This window comes from Crocodylus porosus, unplaced genomic scaffold (genome assembly GCF_001723895.1).
Source record: "Crocodylus porosus isolate Cpor-Errol unplaced genomic scaffold, CroPor_comp1, whole genome shotgun sequence".
NCBI lineage: Eukaryota > Metazoa > Chordata > Crocodylia > Crocodylidae > Crocodylus > Crocodylus porosus.
The window spans coordinates 224,796,121-224,810,449 of record NW_017728886.1 but is presented as its reverse complement, the minus strand read 5'-3'; the positions used below and the strand labels follow the sequence as shown (position 1 = coordinate 224,810,449).

General features: G+C 42.2%; 1 long non-coding RNA gene across 1 annotated transcript; it reads right to left on the bottom strand.

Annotated features, from left to right (window-relative positions):
* Positions 1 to 3,631: 3,631 nt before the first annotated feature.
* LOC109320137 lies at positions 3,632 to 14,047 on the bottom strand. Its single transcript, XR_002103727.1, has 3 exons — positions 13,951 to 14,047; positions 7,835 to 7,910; positions 3,632 to 4,102 (listed from the first exon to the last, which is right to left on the bottom strand). It is a non-coding gene; the product is annotated as an uncharacterized LOC109320137 (long non-coding RNA).
* Positions 14,048 to 14,329: the final 282 nt, after the last annotated feature.

The following is a 14,329-nucleotide window of genomic DNA, read 5'->3' as shown; positions in this document are numbered from 1 at the left end:
AGTTGCTTAATTATTTATATTGTTTCTTTTCTATTATCACTGTATCAATAAATTTGCCTCTTATTGAATGGAAAGGTTGTGGTTGGTCTGAGGTCCTAAATCCAAAGTCAACAGCCAGGAGTTGGGGCAGGAGGAGGAGAAGGAGCCACTGGAGGTAGGAAAGCTAAGCAATGCCCAGGCAGCTGGGGCCAGGGCCATCAGCAGGTGTGGGCACAGTGCGGGCTGCCCTGGGCAGGAGTGGTCAGGGCTTGGCCCCATGCAGAGCTCTGTGGGGGCAGCCACAGGCCTGAATTGCACTACCCAGGCAAGCTCTACTGTACACTCTCCTTGCCCCTCCCCACTTCTTCCCACCACCCTAAGCCAGCTCCTGGGACCTAGCACATGGGCAGCCCTGCACACACACGTGCCCCCCCCATACACACACACACAATATTCAAAAGTAAGACTTTTTTTGAGCTGTTATTCAATATCTCTATATACACTACTCAAAAACATAAAGCAGGACAATTTTTTAAATAGAATTTAAATATGTTATGGTAGATGTTTGATTTTTAGCATATGATTGTTTTTTATCTATAATTTGTTAAAATAATATCTTCTGAAAGATTGTGTGTCACCCTGGACAGCTCACCAAAACTCATTAAGCCGAAATAACTGTCCACCCCTGCCTTGCATCATCTATATTCAGTTTCCTCTGAGTTTGAGAGAACTCACTACAGACTACTTGACTTAGCTGGGCAGGTTACAAATTATTAGCCTTGTCTTTGCATAAATCCACATGTAAATATGCCTTTACCATGCAGCTTCATAATGATACAATCTAGAGGATGATCTATGTGAGAGGAAATGTCACTTTTTGCCAATTAACTCTGTTTTTCTGCCAGATTGCATAATTTAGACATACGTTTGCAAAACTAGGCCAGATAGAGGTTCAGGTTTCAAGTTCAATTCCTGGCTCTAACCTCTTGTTTCTCCCATCAACAGGTCCTGGCAATGAAGGAGAATAGAAGAAATTGATCCCCCCCCTCCCATAATTGCAAATGAGATCATTGAGACAGTTGCAAAAACAGTCCTGATATCCTGCCAAGCGTTTCTGTTTTGTCTTCAGCCAAACTCTTAGTGGCTGGAAGATGATTGTTTGAGAGGATCATCCTGAAATCCCTCAGAAATTGCTCCTGCGCTCTTAAAAGGAAAAGGCATGACTATATTACATTGGCTAAAGTCCTAAACTCTTTGGACTCTTTTAGATTTACAATTAAAGTAGCATATTTGCCCAAACTTTTAAATATGGTGACAAATTTAAAACTTGTACTGAGAATCTCACTTTCCTTTCTTGGTTATCTCTCTATACATGCTTCATCTAAGGGTTTTTAATAGTTTTTGTTGTGAATGGTTGATATTCACAAATTAGGCTCTGTACTCTTTAAGAGTGGATGGTACCATGACCACTCTTCATTTAAGTTTTAGAAACTTAAGGGCCTTTACATAACCAGGTAGCTGAAACACTAGAAATACAACATAAAATACAGTACTGCTTGAGTAGAACCAAGTGGACTCAAGAAGTTCCCCTGGAGACATGGAGACTAGGACTCTATATCAGAATGTAAAAATTGACATACTAAGTAAGACCAAAACTCTGTTTAGCCCAGGGCACCATCTCCAACAGTGGACATTAGCAGATAGAGGAGTGTAAGATAAGCATGTGTAGAGTGATCTGTCCTCTAACATACCTACTCAATCACCATGAGTTGGTTAGACCTCTAGTTGGTGTGTTTAATAGCTAGCAATGGACATATCCTCCATATATTGTGTAATCTCTTCTTTTAATCTGGCTATACTGTTTGCCTATTGGCTTTCACAAGATCTTGTGGCAATGAGTTCCGCGTGTTAGTTATGTGTTACTGGTATATAAAAAGCACTTCCTCGTTCATGCAAAATACAGAAGATATTGACAGCAGTAAAAACAACTGGATTGACAGAAACTTTCCTAGTCCTTAGGCCCTCCTTGTTCATTACTCAGTTGCGTATAACTGAAAGATCAGGTAGGAGAGTCCCATGGGAACTGCTGTCTGTTGATGACCTAGTCTCCATAGTGGAGACAGTGGAGACATTTCATGGGCAAGATGGTAGGAAAATCTTGCATATGAGACAGGGGGAAAGGACAAGTACTGACAATGACCTTTCAAAAGACAGAAGTGAGGATGAATAGCAGGAATGTGAAGGAGAGTGTTGCAATTACAAACAGCTGGGGCTACCATCTTACACAAATGGAAGAATTCAAGTGTCTCACTATCACAAAAAACATTGAAGGGGAAAAGGCTGTGAGAGAATGAGTAAACATTGCGTGGAAAAAACAGAGAAATATCTGGGGTAATCCACGATTAAAAAAAAGAAGCCACCGAATGGACCAAACAACAACTTGTACAAGATAATGTTAACACCAACTCTATTACATGCATCTAAATATAGTTGTGTCTATCCAGGCTCAAGAGAAGACAGAGGTCTTGCAACACTAAAAAAAAGATGGGTTTTATGGGTCAAAAATAGTGTTCTTCAAGAATTCTAAATGAATCCTTAAAGAAGTATATCCTATGGGCAGTCAGCTGCTCTTCCATGCAACCATGGGAACAAACATTCTCTTTTCTTAGGTATCCTAACAAATGGTTAGCTATCAGCCTCATACTAACAATCAGTTTAAGCCTGCATCAATCTGGGCACTATCATTTGTTCTAACATGTTCTTAATCTACACAGACATAAGAAAATTCTCTAAACTATGCCAATCAAAACTAGTCTGATTTACATAGGGACTTCAGAATGTGATCAGGCTAAATGCCATGTTTATCTAATTCTGTTGTTGTTTTAATTTGCATGCTGCCTTTTGTAAGGACCGAGAAAGAACAGCTATCCAATTCAGTCGACTCTAGAAATTCCAATCAAACTGACAATCCCTATGCTTGCTGCCTGAGGGGGGAAACGCTGTCAGAACATAAAACAGCAAGCTGTACCCCCTTTAAAGAAGGGCTTTACATCAATCCTGCTCAAAACTGTCTGTTTGATTTATCTTAAAATGTCTAGCCCTTTCATTCCTAGCTGTTTTTTTCCTGATGATCTATACAGAATATTTGTAACCAGTCACAAAGTACATAAAACAAAATGTCTCATTCTTATCTGAGTGCCTGCCTTCACTAAAAGGTATAATTTCTAATTGGCCTGTTTATTTTAAGATAAAAATGCCAAACAAATAATATAGAATAACCTACTAGCAGTAGTACAGGGAGGTAAAAATATTAACCCCTCCTATTTATCACTTCTCTTTTCTAAACTATAAAAGACATGCTCTTAGCTAAAGACACTTATTATGGTGAAATCCCAGCCCTACTGAAGAATGGGAGTCATTTAGCCTGAAATTTCTCCTTAGAACAACACTTTTCTAATGTAGAGCCAAACTCTGCCCCTAACGTCTTTACAGATCAAATCTTCCTCTTGGTGCTTTTTCACCTAGTGAAGAACAAATAGTCTGGTTCTTAAAAAATTCTAAAGTTATACATCATATTTTTTCCATTGATAAATATCTCAGATATTGTAACCCAACCACAGCGATGGTATTCTCACTAAGAATTATAAGTTTATTAGATGTAAACCAGAATTTTACAAAAGTGTTGGCACAGTTTTACTACATCTTCAACTGAAATACATGATACAGAACAAATAGACTGACAGTACAGTTCAGGAGGCAACGATTTTTTAAGTGATATCTTTTACTGGGCCAACTGCATGGTTGGGATAACATTAGATTAACTTTCATATGCAAGGTAGTCTTCATCAAAACCAGTTTTCTTATACATGATGTGCAGGATTTATAATTAGTAGAGCTAGACACATGTACAAAAATGTTGCTTTTGTTGTCCCAACATCATTTGCAAATTCGTCCTAAAGATCTTACTTAAAGCGTTCTAAAGAGCTTAAAATCTGTAAGTATGTTTAGAGGTAGCTTTGCATTGGGTAGTGTAAGTGGTACCATAAGAACTGCCATTCACTGGGCCAGACAACAGCTCCATCTTGTCCAGTATCCTGTGTAACACAGTGGCAGAGCCTGGATGCTGAAAAGGAAAGTGAGTGGGGTGTGACCCAGATTTTTCCCTAGTTCCTCTCCCACTTGCCTCCTCAAATGTGTAAGGTCTAGGAAGTTTCAATTTGGAGGCTGTAGCCTTAATTCCCATGATCAATATAGCTACTGATGCAATGTTCCTCTTTCTTCAATCCCTTTTTGAATCTGATTAAGCCAGGGGTGAGCAATTATTTTGACTGGAGGGCCACTTATGAGCTTTGGGGACCTGCTGAGGATCACATCCATCCCCCTCTCTCCTCTCCTCATCTCTCCTCGTCTCTCCCCCTTCACCTCTCTCCCTTCAGAACACGGCTGGATCCCCCTCCCCTCTCCATCTCCCTCCTCCGGAAACTGGCTAGAGCTACAGTTCTCCAGAAGCCCCGAAGCTCAGATGTGGACACAGATAAGGACTTCCACCACAGCAGGTGGGCACTGCAATCAGCGGCAAGCACAGCCAGCAGGTTCCAGGGCCACAATGTGGAACCTGCTGGGGTGTCACAGCTGACATTGCCACCGTGGCCCACCCAGCATGGCAGCAGCTCCTGCCTGGGTCCATGGCTGATGTTACCAACAGGTTCTGGGTCAGGGCTCCAGGCAGTAGCTTCCTCTGCACTGAGAGAGCAGCTTGGATGATGCTTGCACTGCAGTAGCTTTCTCTGCACTGCAGCAGAAGCCATGCCCAGCTCCAGAACTGATGCTACTGCCTGCCTGCTGTGTTGGAAGCCCCACCTGGGTCCACAACTGATGCCACAACATCAAGGGCTGATGCTGCTTGGCAGAAGCAGTCCTGCCCACCCATCCAGCACCATGAGGCAGCCAGAGCTGCCAGCCATCCATGGGCCAGATCCAATGAGTTGCTGCTGCTAAAGGGGCCATATCCAGCCTGCAGGCCATATTTTGCCCACCCCTAAGTTAAGGTGATTGTCCAACATCCTATGGTAATGAGTTCCACATTTCAATTACACCGTGTGTAAAAAAGAATTTCCTTTTTCTAGTTTTAAACTTACCTACCTACTAGTTTTACTTTATGACTCCTAGTTCTTTTATTGTCAGACAATAAATCCCGATTTACTTTCTTCTCACCATTTAGTAGTTTGTAAACCCTTATCATGTCCCCCATTAAGCAACTGTTTGCTAAACTGAATAAACTTATCTTCTCTAGTCTCTCCCCATAAGGAAGCCCTTCCATACCAGTAACCATCCTTGTTGCCCTTTTCTGTAACCTCTCAAGTTATTCTATATCTTTTCTGAGGCATGAGGACCAAAACAAGGCACAGTATTCAAGGTGCGAATGTACCATGGTTTAATAAAGGGGCATAATGATACTTTCTGTTCTGTTTACAATTCCTTTCTTAGTAATCCCTTTTCTTTGCCTTTTTGATGGCTGATGAGCATAGGGCTGATGTTTTTAGCAAACTGTCCACTCCAAGATCTTTTTCCTGTATGGTAACAGCTAATGTAGAGCCCATCATACTGTAGGTATAGTATGGAGAATTTTTGCCCAAGTACACACTTTACACTTATCTACATTGAATTGAATCTGCTATAGAAAATTAGGGTTGGAAGGGACCTCAGGAGGCTGTCTAGTAGGCATGTGTGAAGTGGCTAGTATTCACTTTGGATTTGGATTCAGCCGATTCGGGAGACAGTGATGCAATTTGGTGATTCGAATCACTGTCCTGAATCAATTCAGCTGAATCTGATTTGGAGATTCCGCTGCCACTAAATCGGCTGAGTCTCTGAATCAAACATCCTCTGCCCACTAAGGATGCCTTGCCCAGCCCCAGCGTCCCAGCTTTTTAAAAAAAAAAGCCCCACACTCACCAGTTCTTGCCACGTGAGGGGGGGGCAATCCCCACTGTCCCATACTACATGGGGGGCTCTGCCACGAGCCCCCAAAAGCCCCGATGGCTGCTGCAGCAGCCATTGAGTGCAGGGTTTTGGTTTGGTTTGGTTTGGTTTTTTTTAAAGAACTGGGAGCTGGGGCCAGGCAGGGCAGTTATCAATGGGGCTGGGAGAGCAGGCAGGGGGTGGCAGCTCATGACAAAGCCCCCACACAGTGTGGGGCAGTGGGGGCAGCAGGGATTGCCCTCCACCTTCTGGCAGGAGCCCATGAGTGCGGGGTTTTTTTTTTTTGTCTTTTTTTAATTTAAGAACCAGGAGCTGGGACCAGGCAGGGCAGCCATGGATGGGGGGCGGAGGGCCATGAGAATTGACAGGGATTGGAGGGGTGCTCAGGGGAGCTGGAGGAGCAGGCAGGGATGGGGCCTGGCAGGGGTCCCCTCATGGTCCCCTTTACCCTCCTCCAGCCCCCTCTCCCCCTACTTGCCAGCACAGAGCCCAGGTCCACCTCCCTGCAGTGGCGAGCGGGGACTTCCCAAAGCTCTCCAAATCTTTTTTTAATCAATTTGGACCTTCTTATTGGTCTCCTGATTCTATTCAGATTCAGAGATTCAGCCACCGTATCGGGTCAAATCTCCTCTGAATTGAACCAGTCCCCAAAGCTGTGCACAGCCCTACTATCTAGTTCAACTCCCTATTCAAAGCAAGACCAGCACAACTCATCTCAGCCAAGGCTTTGTCTAGCCAGGTCTTAAAAATTTCCAAGGATGCAGATTCCACCATCTCTTTGGGTAACCTGTTCCAGTGCTTTACTACCCTCAGTGAGAAAGTTATTCCTAATATCTAACCTAAACTTGCTTTCCTGCAACTTGAGACCATTGCTCCTTGTTCTTTCATCTGCCACCACTGAGAACAGTTTAGCTCCATTCTGGATAATGGATGCTCCATTATGCAGTATCAGTCTAGCTTCATCCTCTTTGGAACACTTCAGGTAGTTGAAAGTTGCTATTTAAATCCCCTTTCCGTCTTCTCTTCTCTAGACTAAATAAGCCCAGTTCCCACAGCCTCTCCTCATAAGTCATGTGCCCCAAAACCCTAATTATTTTTACTGCCCTCTGCTGGACTCTCTCCAAGTTGTCCACAACTGTCCTGTAGTGGGGGCCCCAAAACTGGACACAGTACTCCAGATGTGGCCTCACCTCACCAGGTAAGTCATGCTCATCCATGTGCCAAATTTGTTTTTTAGTTCCTAGTGGTTATGGGCCACAAATTGCTCCTAAAGGGCCAGATGGGTTCAGATAGTGGCTATCAGACTGTCCAAGGAAAGTTAAAGAGAACCTTCCCCTGTACAGGGTATTGAATTAGATGATCCTTGAAGCTCTTCCAGCCCTATGATTCTATGAAAACTAGAAAGAGCACATTTATAAAAGGGCGGGGGGAGAAAGTAGTATACTTCTCAACTGTCCCTTATATTTGAAAGCATTTTTCATAAGGCAAAAGACACATGACCCCTCTTAACTTCCCCTCCATTTTTTATAAAGCAGATGCTATTCACTCTAGCAATAAACCTAGTGAAGATGTATAATAGCAAGCTATTGATCTCCCTCATAACTAAAATACATTGAGGGCACTGCACACCTTTTAGTACTTTACTGTTCTCATATAATACACTTCACTTTCCCACAATTGCCCTGGCTTTGTAGAGTTTACAGGATAAAAAGGAATATAAGCTTATGTTTGTCACTAAAGAATGAATATACTATTCAGAACACGAAAGAGGAAGAATTTCAGACCATGACAACACTTTAAAAAACACTGTACTGCCATCTTTCCCCCAATAAATCTGGAAACAAACAAATATGTATTTATTTATTATAGTTACCTATTCTGTAGCCCATTGATACTACATAATGTCTCCAAATGATCATAGTTCACCTTCTTAGAAGATTTTTTCTTGTCTATAGAGAATAAATAAAAGCATATAAATTACATCTTTCAAATTACTTCAAGCTATAAAAGATGTTCAAAAACATTGTGAAGTCTCTACAGGTTATTTCAGGTGCAGCTCACTTTCAGCTCAAAGGGAATTGCCCTTGGGAAGAGCTGCAGGGGCTGAAGGCATCAGTCTAACCAGGAAATACAGGCAGGTATTCCATGGACAGCTCTGTGATTCCTCCTCAGTCTCTACCTGTATTCCCCTTGCTCCATTCCCAAATCTCTTGAACAGAAACTGCCAGGCATGTCAAGTGTAGCCAAACCATATAGCACTTCTCTGATGTGTACTGATGGCATCCAAAATGAATCTATCATATTTATTTGTGGTGTAAACTGGACTTGTGCCCATGAGGTAAATGGCCAGAATACTTGCTCTGTAAATCTTTCCAAAACAAAGAAAAAATATTTATATGTCTATGAAGAGATTGCATAGAAGCATCCTTTCAAACAACAAACTGCAGAGTCCAATAATGCCATACACGTGACATTAGGATTTGGAATTATACATTCTTATGCATGCAATAGCCTGATTAGGATTAACTACTATGACATCCATGACATAGTACAACTTCCTAGAAATTAGAAATGTCATAGTCATAGTGTCATAGTAGTTAGGGGTCAGAAGGGACCTGAATAGTTCATATAGTCTAACCCCCCACCACTGGATGGAGCACACGCTGGGATCAAAAGACCCCAGACAGGTGTTCATCCAACCTCTTTTTGAATTTACCCAAGGTAGGAGCTCGGACCACTTCCCTAGGAACTTGGTTCCAGATCCTAGCTACCGTAACAGTGAAATAGTGCCTCCTAATCTCTAACCTAAACCTATTCTCCAGCAGCTTCTGGCCATTGTTCCTTATTGCCCCAGGTGGTGCTGGGGGGAATAGGACCTTTCCTGTTTGATGCTGATCTCCCCTAACGAGTTTGTAGGTAGCCACCAAATCCCCCCTCAGCCTCCGCTTGCTGAGTCTGAACAGGTTCAGGTCCCTCAGCCTCTCCTCATAGGGCCTGTCCTATTGCCCTCCAACCAAGCGGGTGGCCCCCTCTGAACCCTCTCAAGGCAGGCCACATCCTTCTTAAAGTGCGGTGCCCAGAACTGGATGCAGTACTCCAATTGAGGCCAGACCAATGTCACGTAGAGGGGGAGTATCACCTCTCTGGACTGGATTGAGATGCATCTTTGGATGCAGAACAAGGTGCGGTTGGCTTTGCTGGCTGTGGTCTGGCATTAGCAGCTCATGTTCATCTTGGAGTCAATAATGACTCCAAGATCCCTTTCTGCCTCTGTGCTCACAAGGGGGGAACTCCCCAGCCTGTATGTATGCTGTTTCCTTCTCCCTAGGTGCAACACCCTGTTTGTCTACATTGAAGCCCATCCTGTTACCATCTGTCCACTTCTGTAGTCTGTCTAAATTTAATTGCAGCGTCTCTCTCTCTCCCTTCGAGTGTGCCTACCCCTCCCCACATCTTGGTGTCATCGGCAAACTTGGACAACGTGTTTTTCACCCCCTTGTCCAAGTTGCTGATGAAGATGTTGAACAGTGTAGGACCCAGAACCAAGCCTTGGGGAACCCCACTATTCACATCCCGCCAGGTCGAGTACAACCCATCCACCACCAGTCTCTGGTAAATATCACTTAAAATTAAAATATCATTTAAATCAAAATACCACATTTTAAAATATTTTAAAATAGTCAAATATTTTAAAATATTAACATATTAAAATTTAAAGTATCATTTAAAAATATATTTAAAATGTAAATATCATTTTAAAAAATTAAAATTAGGAATGTAATATCGTTTTTAAAATATTTGTTTAACCTCCTCTCATTATATTGGTTAACCGCTTAATCGATAACACAGCAGCTCAGACACGGCTGCTGATGGAAGCCAGAGCCCTTTGACTGTGGGGGCAAAGGGATAGGGAGTTGAGCCCAGCCAGACAACACAACCTGTGTGAAGCTCTATGGTGAGAGGGAGGGAGCATATGTGAACAAGCAGCTAACTGCTTAATTAATGAGTCATTAGGCTATTAGCTGTTTTCCTGTTAGACTACCCCTCCTCCTCACTTCTCTCTCCCTCCCTGCCCTTCTGCCTTTTGATGCCTGCTGTTGGGCACCACATGGCTTCCCTTCCCCCTTCCCTGTCAGACTGGGCCCAACCCAAGCTAAAGGATAACAAGTAAGTTAACTGTTATTACTGCACTTATTGGTTAAATGGCTAATTTTTTAACCTTTCACATCCCTACTAAAAACTGTGTGATTTGGGTTTAAAAATGGGACATTCCGGGGACTGAGCTATTTTAATAAACTCAGCTGGCTGGAAAACAATGGGTTTTAGCCCTTGTCCTTATTACAAAGTGGTGCTGCTGAAGCTATGTGAACAAAGGAGGTGAAAAATTACATCCTGGCACCATAATAGCTCAACCAGTAACATCCCCAGAGTAGACACAGCCCCACTGGCAGAAGACAGACTGTGTTGGCAAATCTGTCACTTGGAAGGATTCCTACTGCTCCTAGAGGTTCATCCAGACTAAGGGGCCAGGCAATCTGAACTTCGTCACTGTAGTTAAAGAGCAGTAGCCCCTATACAGAGTAGACATAAGTAGAAACCCAAGAAAGAGAAAGACAAACAGGGCAGCACAACAGTGCCTGCTTTCCATTGGGTTTAATCCACCCTTCAGCAGGAAGAAGTGGATAATAACACCTTGCTGCACCAGTTTTAATAAAACCAGCCTTTTGGCATCTCTTTGGCCAGGGAGACAGGACACAGGACATAAGTGCTATTTTTCCAAGTGTCAGGGCTTCCGGAAATGGCAGCAAGGCTAAGGTGCTCAGCAAAGACAGATAGTGAAAATTAGGCCCTCTGGTATGAAGCGCAACACTCCTATTGACTGCAGCGGGGTTAGGATTTCACCCAGGTTGTTTAAATTCTCAATAGTTTAGAAGAGGAGCTCTTCCCAGAATGATTTATTAAAGTTCTTCTTCGACAGTCAGGACAGATTTTCATGGGCCACTGAACCCAAAATGTGTAAACCTTGCAGCAAGAGACTTTAAGGAAAGCATGATTGCTATTCCCTAATCCCAGGTGCTAGCATTCAATTGCAAATTCCATTTACCCAGTAGTGTGAGAACTGCACAGATCCTATTAGAATACTTACACTTCAGCAAGTGTTAGGAAAGATACTGACCCATGCATTTCTAAACCACAGCCATCTGCTTTACAAAGGTACAGAAGAAAAGTCTGACATCCCCAGATTAATAGCAGTTATTTCACATTTTTGATTATGAAAATTTTGACTTCATACACACTAAATCTTGGTGGGAGGAGAGAACTCTCTACAAATTAATCAGCAATGACAGATGTCACCATCTAATTATAGCACTGAGATGTGCAAAAAACTGTAATGAAAACTGATTACTATCCACATCATTTCTACAATTTTAATTTTAATAAATCACTTAAATGACTGATTACACAATTTGCCAGATTTTGCCTATATCTTCCCTAGCACAAAGCCATATAGCAATATAATTATGTTTTATATACCAGTCATATTAGTTTGCTTATTCTATGGAATTATTTTCCTACTGCATTTTCTAAAAGGAAAATTTATATTTAGGTATTATTTTCACATAAAGGCATAATAAATCACATAGCCAAAACAACCTATCATTATGTGATACTGCCAGTGATACAGGTATATAAGTCAGTCTGACATTCTCTTCTTTTATACAAAAAGGTAACTTATACAAAGGTAACTTAAAGGTAACTTAGAGCAGAATCCAACCCTGTGCTCTAACTTACCTCTTCTCAAGAGCCTAAAAAACCCAATGAGCCCTGCTGAATGCCCCGAGAGTCACTTGGAGTAGGAGTGAATTTCAGAGCTTAGGGGCCCTTACAAAGGAAGCGCTCAACTGAGTAACAGATAGCCACACTACCTTCAGATAAAATGGCTTATGGGAAAGGAGTGAAAGTATGGTGATATGTAAATGAGTGGAATAGAAGTATTTAGAGAGATACAGGACTCTGGAGATTCTGTGCAGATGTGGAGGCAGTTTCTTCCACATCAAAGACTATTAATGGAGAGCAGGCTTCCCCTCTAAAAGGTGGAAATGGAGAAAACATATCTGCACATGCAATGTGCATACATATAAAGCTGAATTTGAACCTGAAATGATCATGCCCCAGGTGAAAGATGGTGGCTCAGAAATCAGGAGGCAGAGCAAGAGGGAGGGAGGACTAAAGGACAGATAGTCTTAATTTTGAGACTTGAATCATGCATTGGATTTGCAAACATCAGCAGTGTTGTCCATACATGATGTCCAATATGTGCAACTCAGATATGTGCTCAGGCCCATAGCCCCACATATATACAAGCTTTGTGTAAACATACCAGACATCCATGCAGATATGTATAATCCAAGCATATGCAAACAGAGCAAAGCAACTGTCTGTCCCCACCTTTGAAAGGCTGGCTCATAAAGTTTTAGCACTTGACACAGTGTTTAGTTTACCACAACGAGCTTTGCACATGGATGGACATAAGTCTTAACAGTAATACTTCTGTGTCCTTCAGTGTTACACTCAATTTGTAAAGCTCCATTCCAATGCCCCGTACTGCGACTACAATAACAATTTCCTCAGCCCAGGGACTAAATGATGGAGGACTGTATGCTACACGGACCAGATAGGAGTGGGGAAGGGGAAAGAGCTGCAAACTGTTTAAAGAAAAGGGTTTTGAAAATGTGAAAATCTAAATTGGCACAGATGTTTAATTGCCTTGAGTGTCCCTGGGTATGCAGCATGTGCCTAATGAAGCAGTGCTAGCATAGCCTTTGGATGCAGGCAGCACATTCAGCTGCCCCTGACTCATCACTGAAAATAATTGGGCCACACTAAATGGTAGAGGATGAGTGCCAAGAATCGCAGTATCTGTGTGCATGTGTTATTGAAAGTGTAAATATCTTGATCATTTCAATTGTAAAAGAAAGGTCCAAACCATTTCCTTTTAAAGGTTAACAAATAGCAATAATTCATTTCTCATTTTTAAACAAGTTTAAAATAACTCTTTCCTACTGCAGAGAGGTAATATTTCCTATTCCTATCCCTAATTTATTGTCAACCATTATTTAATTCATTTTCATTCCAGTAAATTAGTTTTATTTCTAATCCATTGTAGCAACTGTGTGTGACAGATGGAAAACTATCAGTATTAGAGCTTAGACTCTTTACTGTTCAGAGCTTTTCACAGAGCTTCCAAACAAGAATAGATCTGATAATTGTCCCATTCATAGTTGATGAAAATTGCTGCTCCTATCTGAATTTCATGTGCCAATCATTTAAGAACAGAGAAAAAGATTAACTATCCTGGGGTGAAATGCTGCCCCTATTCCTGCTTTAAGTCAGTGAGGAGCTTTTCCAGAGTTTTCTGTGTCAAGAAAAATCAGATAGGTTTACCCACTGAGAAAGGCAGCAAACTCACAGCTCCCCCCAAAGTCAAAGTGAATGTGCAGGTGCTCTGAAATGCTTCATTTGTTCCCCATTTCTAAAAGATGTTTTCTCATCCTCTTTTGTTAGCAACAGATCTCTGGACTAAGATTGCTGACAAAGTAACAGAAGTCATTGGGCTTGTACCAGAGTACAGTCCTCAGTGACCCTAGGGCATTCCAAGGATCACCGGTAATATGAGCTGCCACAGTTAACGCTCAAGGTGATATTCCTGTACGTTTGGTGGAACAGTTGCAGAAGAGGCATTTGGCTAATAAAATGTTCACATGCTTTTAAACATGCTTGTTTTGTTTTGTTTTTAAATAAGAGACTCAGCAACCAGCTAGGTCATCCCAGCAACATTTTTCTAAAAGCAAGGTCTTCCTGTCTCTCAACCAGCTTGTAAAAAAAAATAAAATTAAACCCACAGATAGCCACAAAACTAGCAAGTGCCCAGAAGTACTCCCACAGCAATAACATCCAAGCAGCTACTGCAAAAGGTGATACACTCACAAGGTTTTGTTTGGCTTGGCACTGAAGTAGAAGCCACAAGAGGTGGCAGCATGATCTCTCCTGAGATTGCCCTGCTGGAATCCTGGCTCCTCCCGTATTCTAGTAGCTCCCTACCTCACCCGTCCTTCAGATGATGTCACAGGAGTAGCCAGCCTGAACCTCCAAAGTCATAAAAATTCTAGTGTGTCAGCATTCACTCCAACAACCTACGGTTGCTTAGCGTAGCTTTCTATCTCTCCCTAGGCTGCTAGACTTCATAGATGCTAGTTCACTATAGCCCTCGTGCCAGGAGACCCAGATATATTAGCTCAGGCACTAGCAGCTCATGATTTTATGGAGTGGTCTCAGATCTGATATCTTCTACAAAGCAACCCACTCA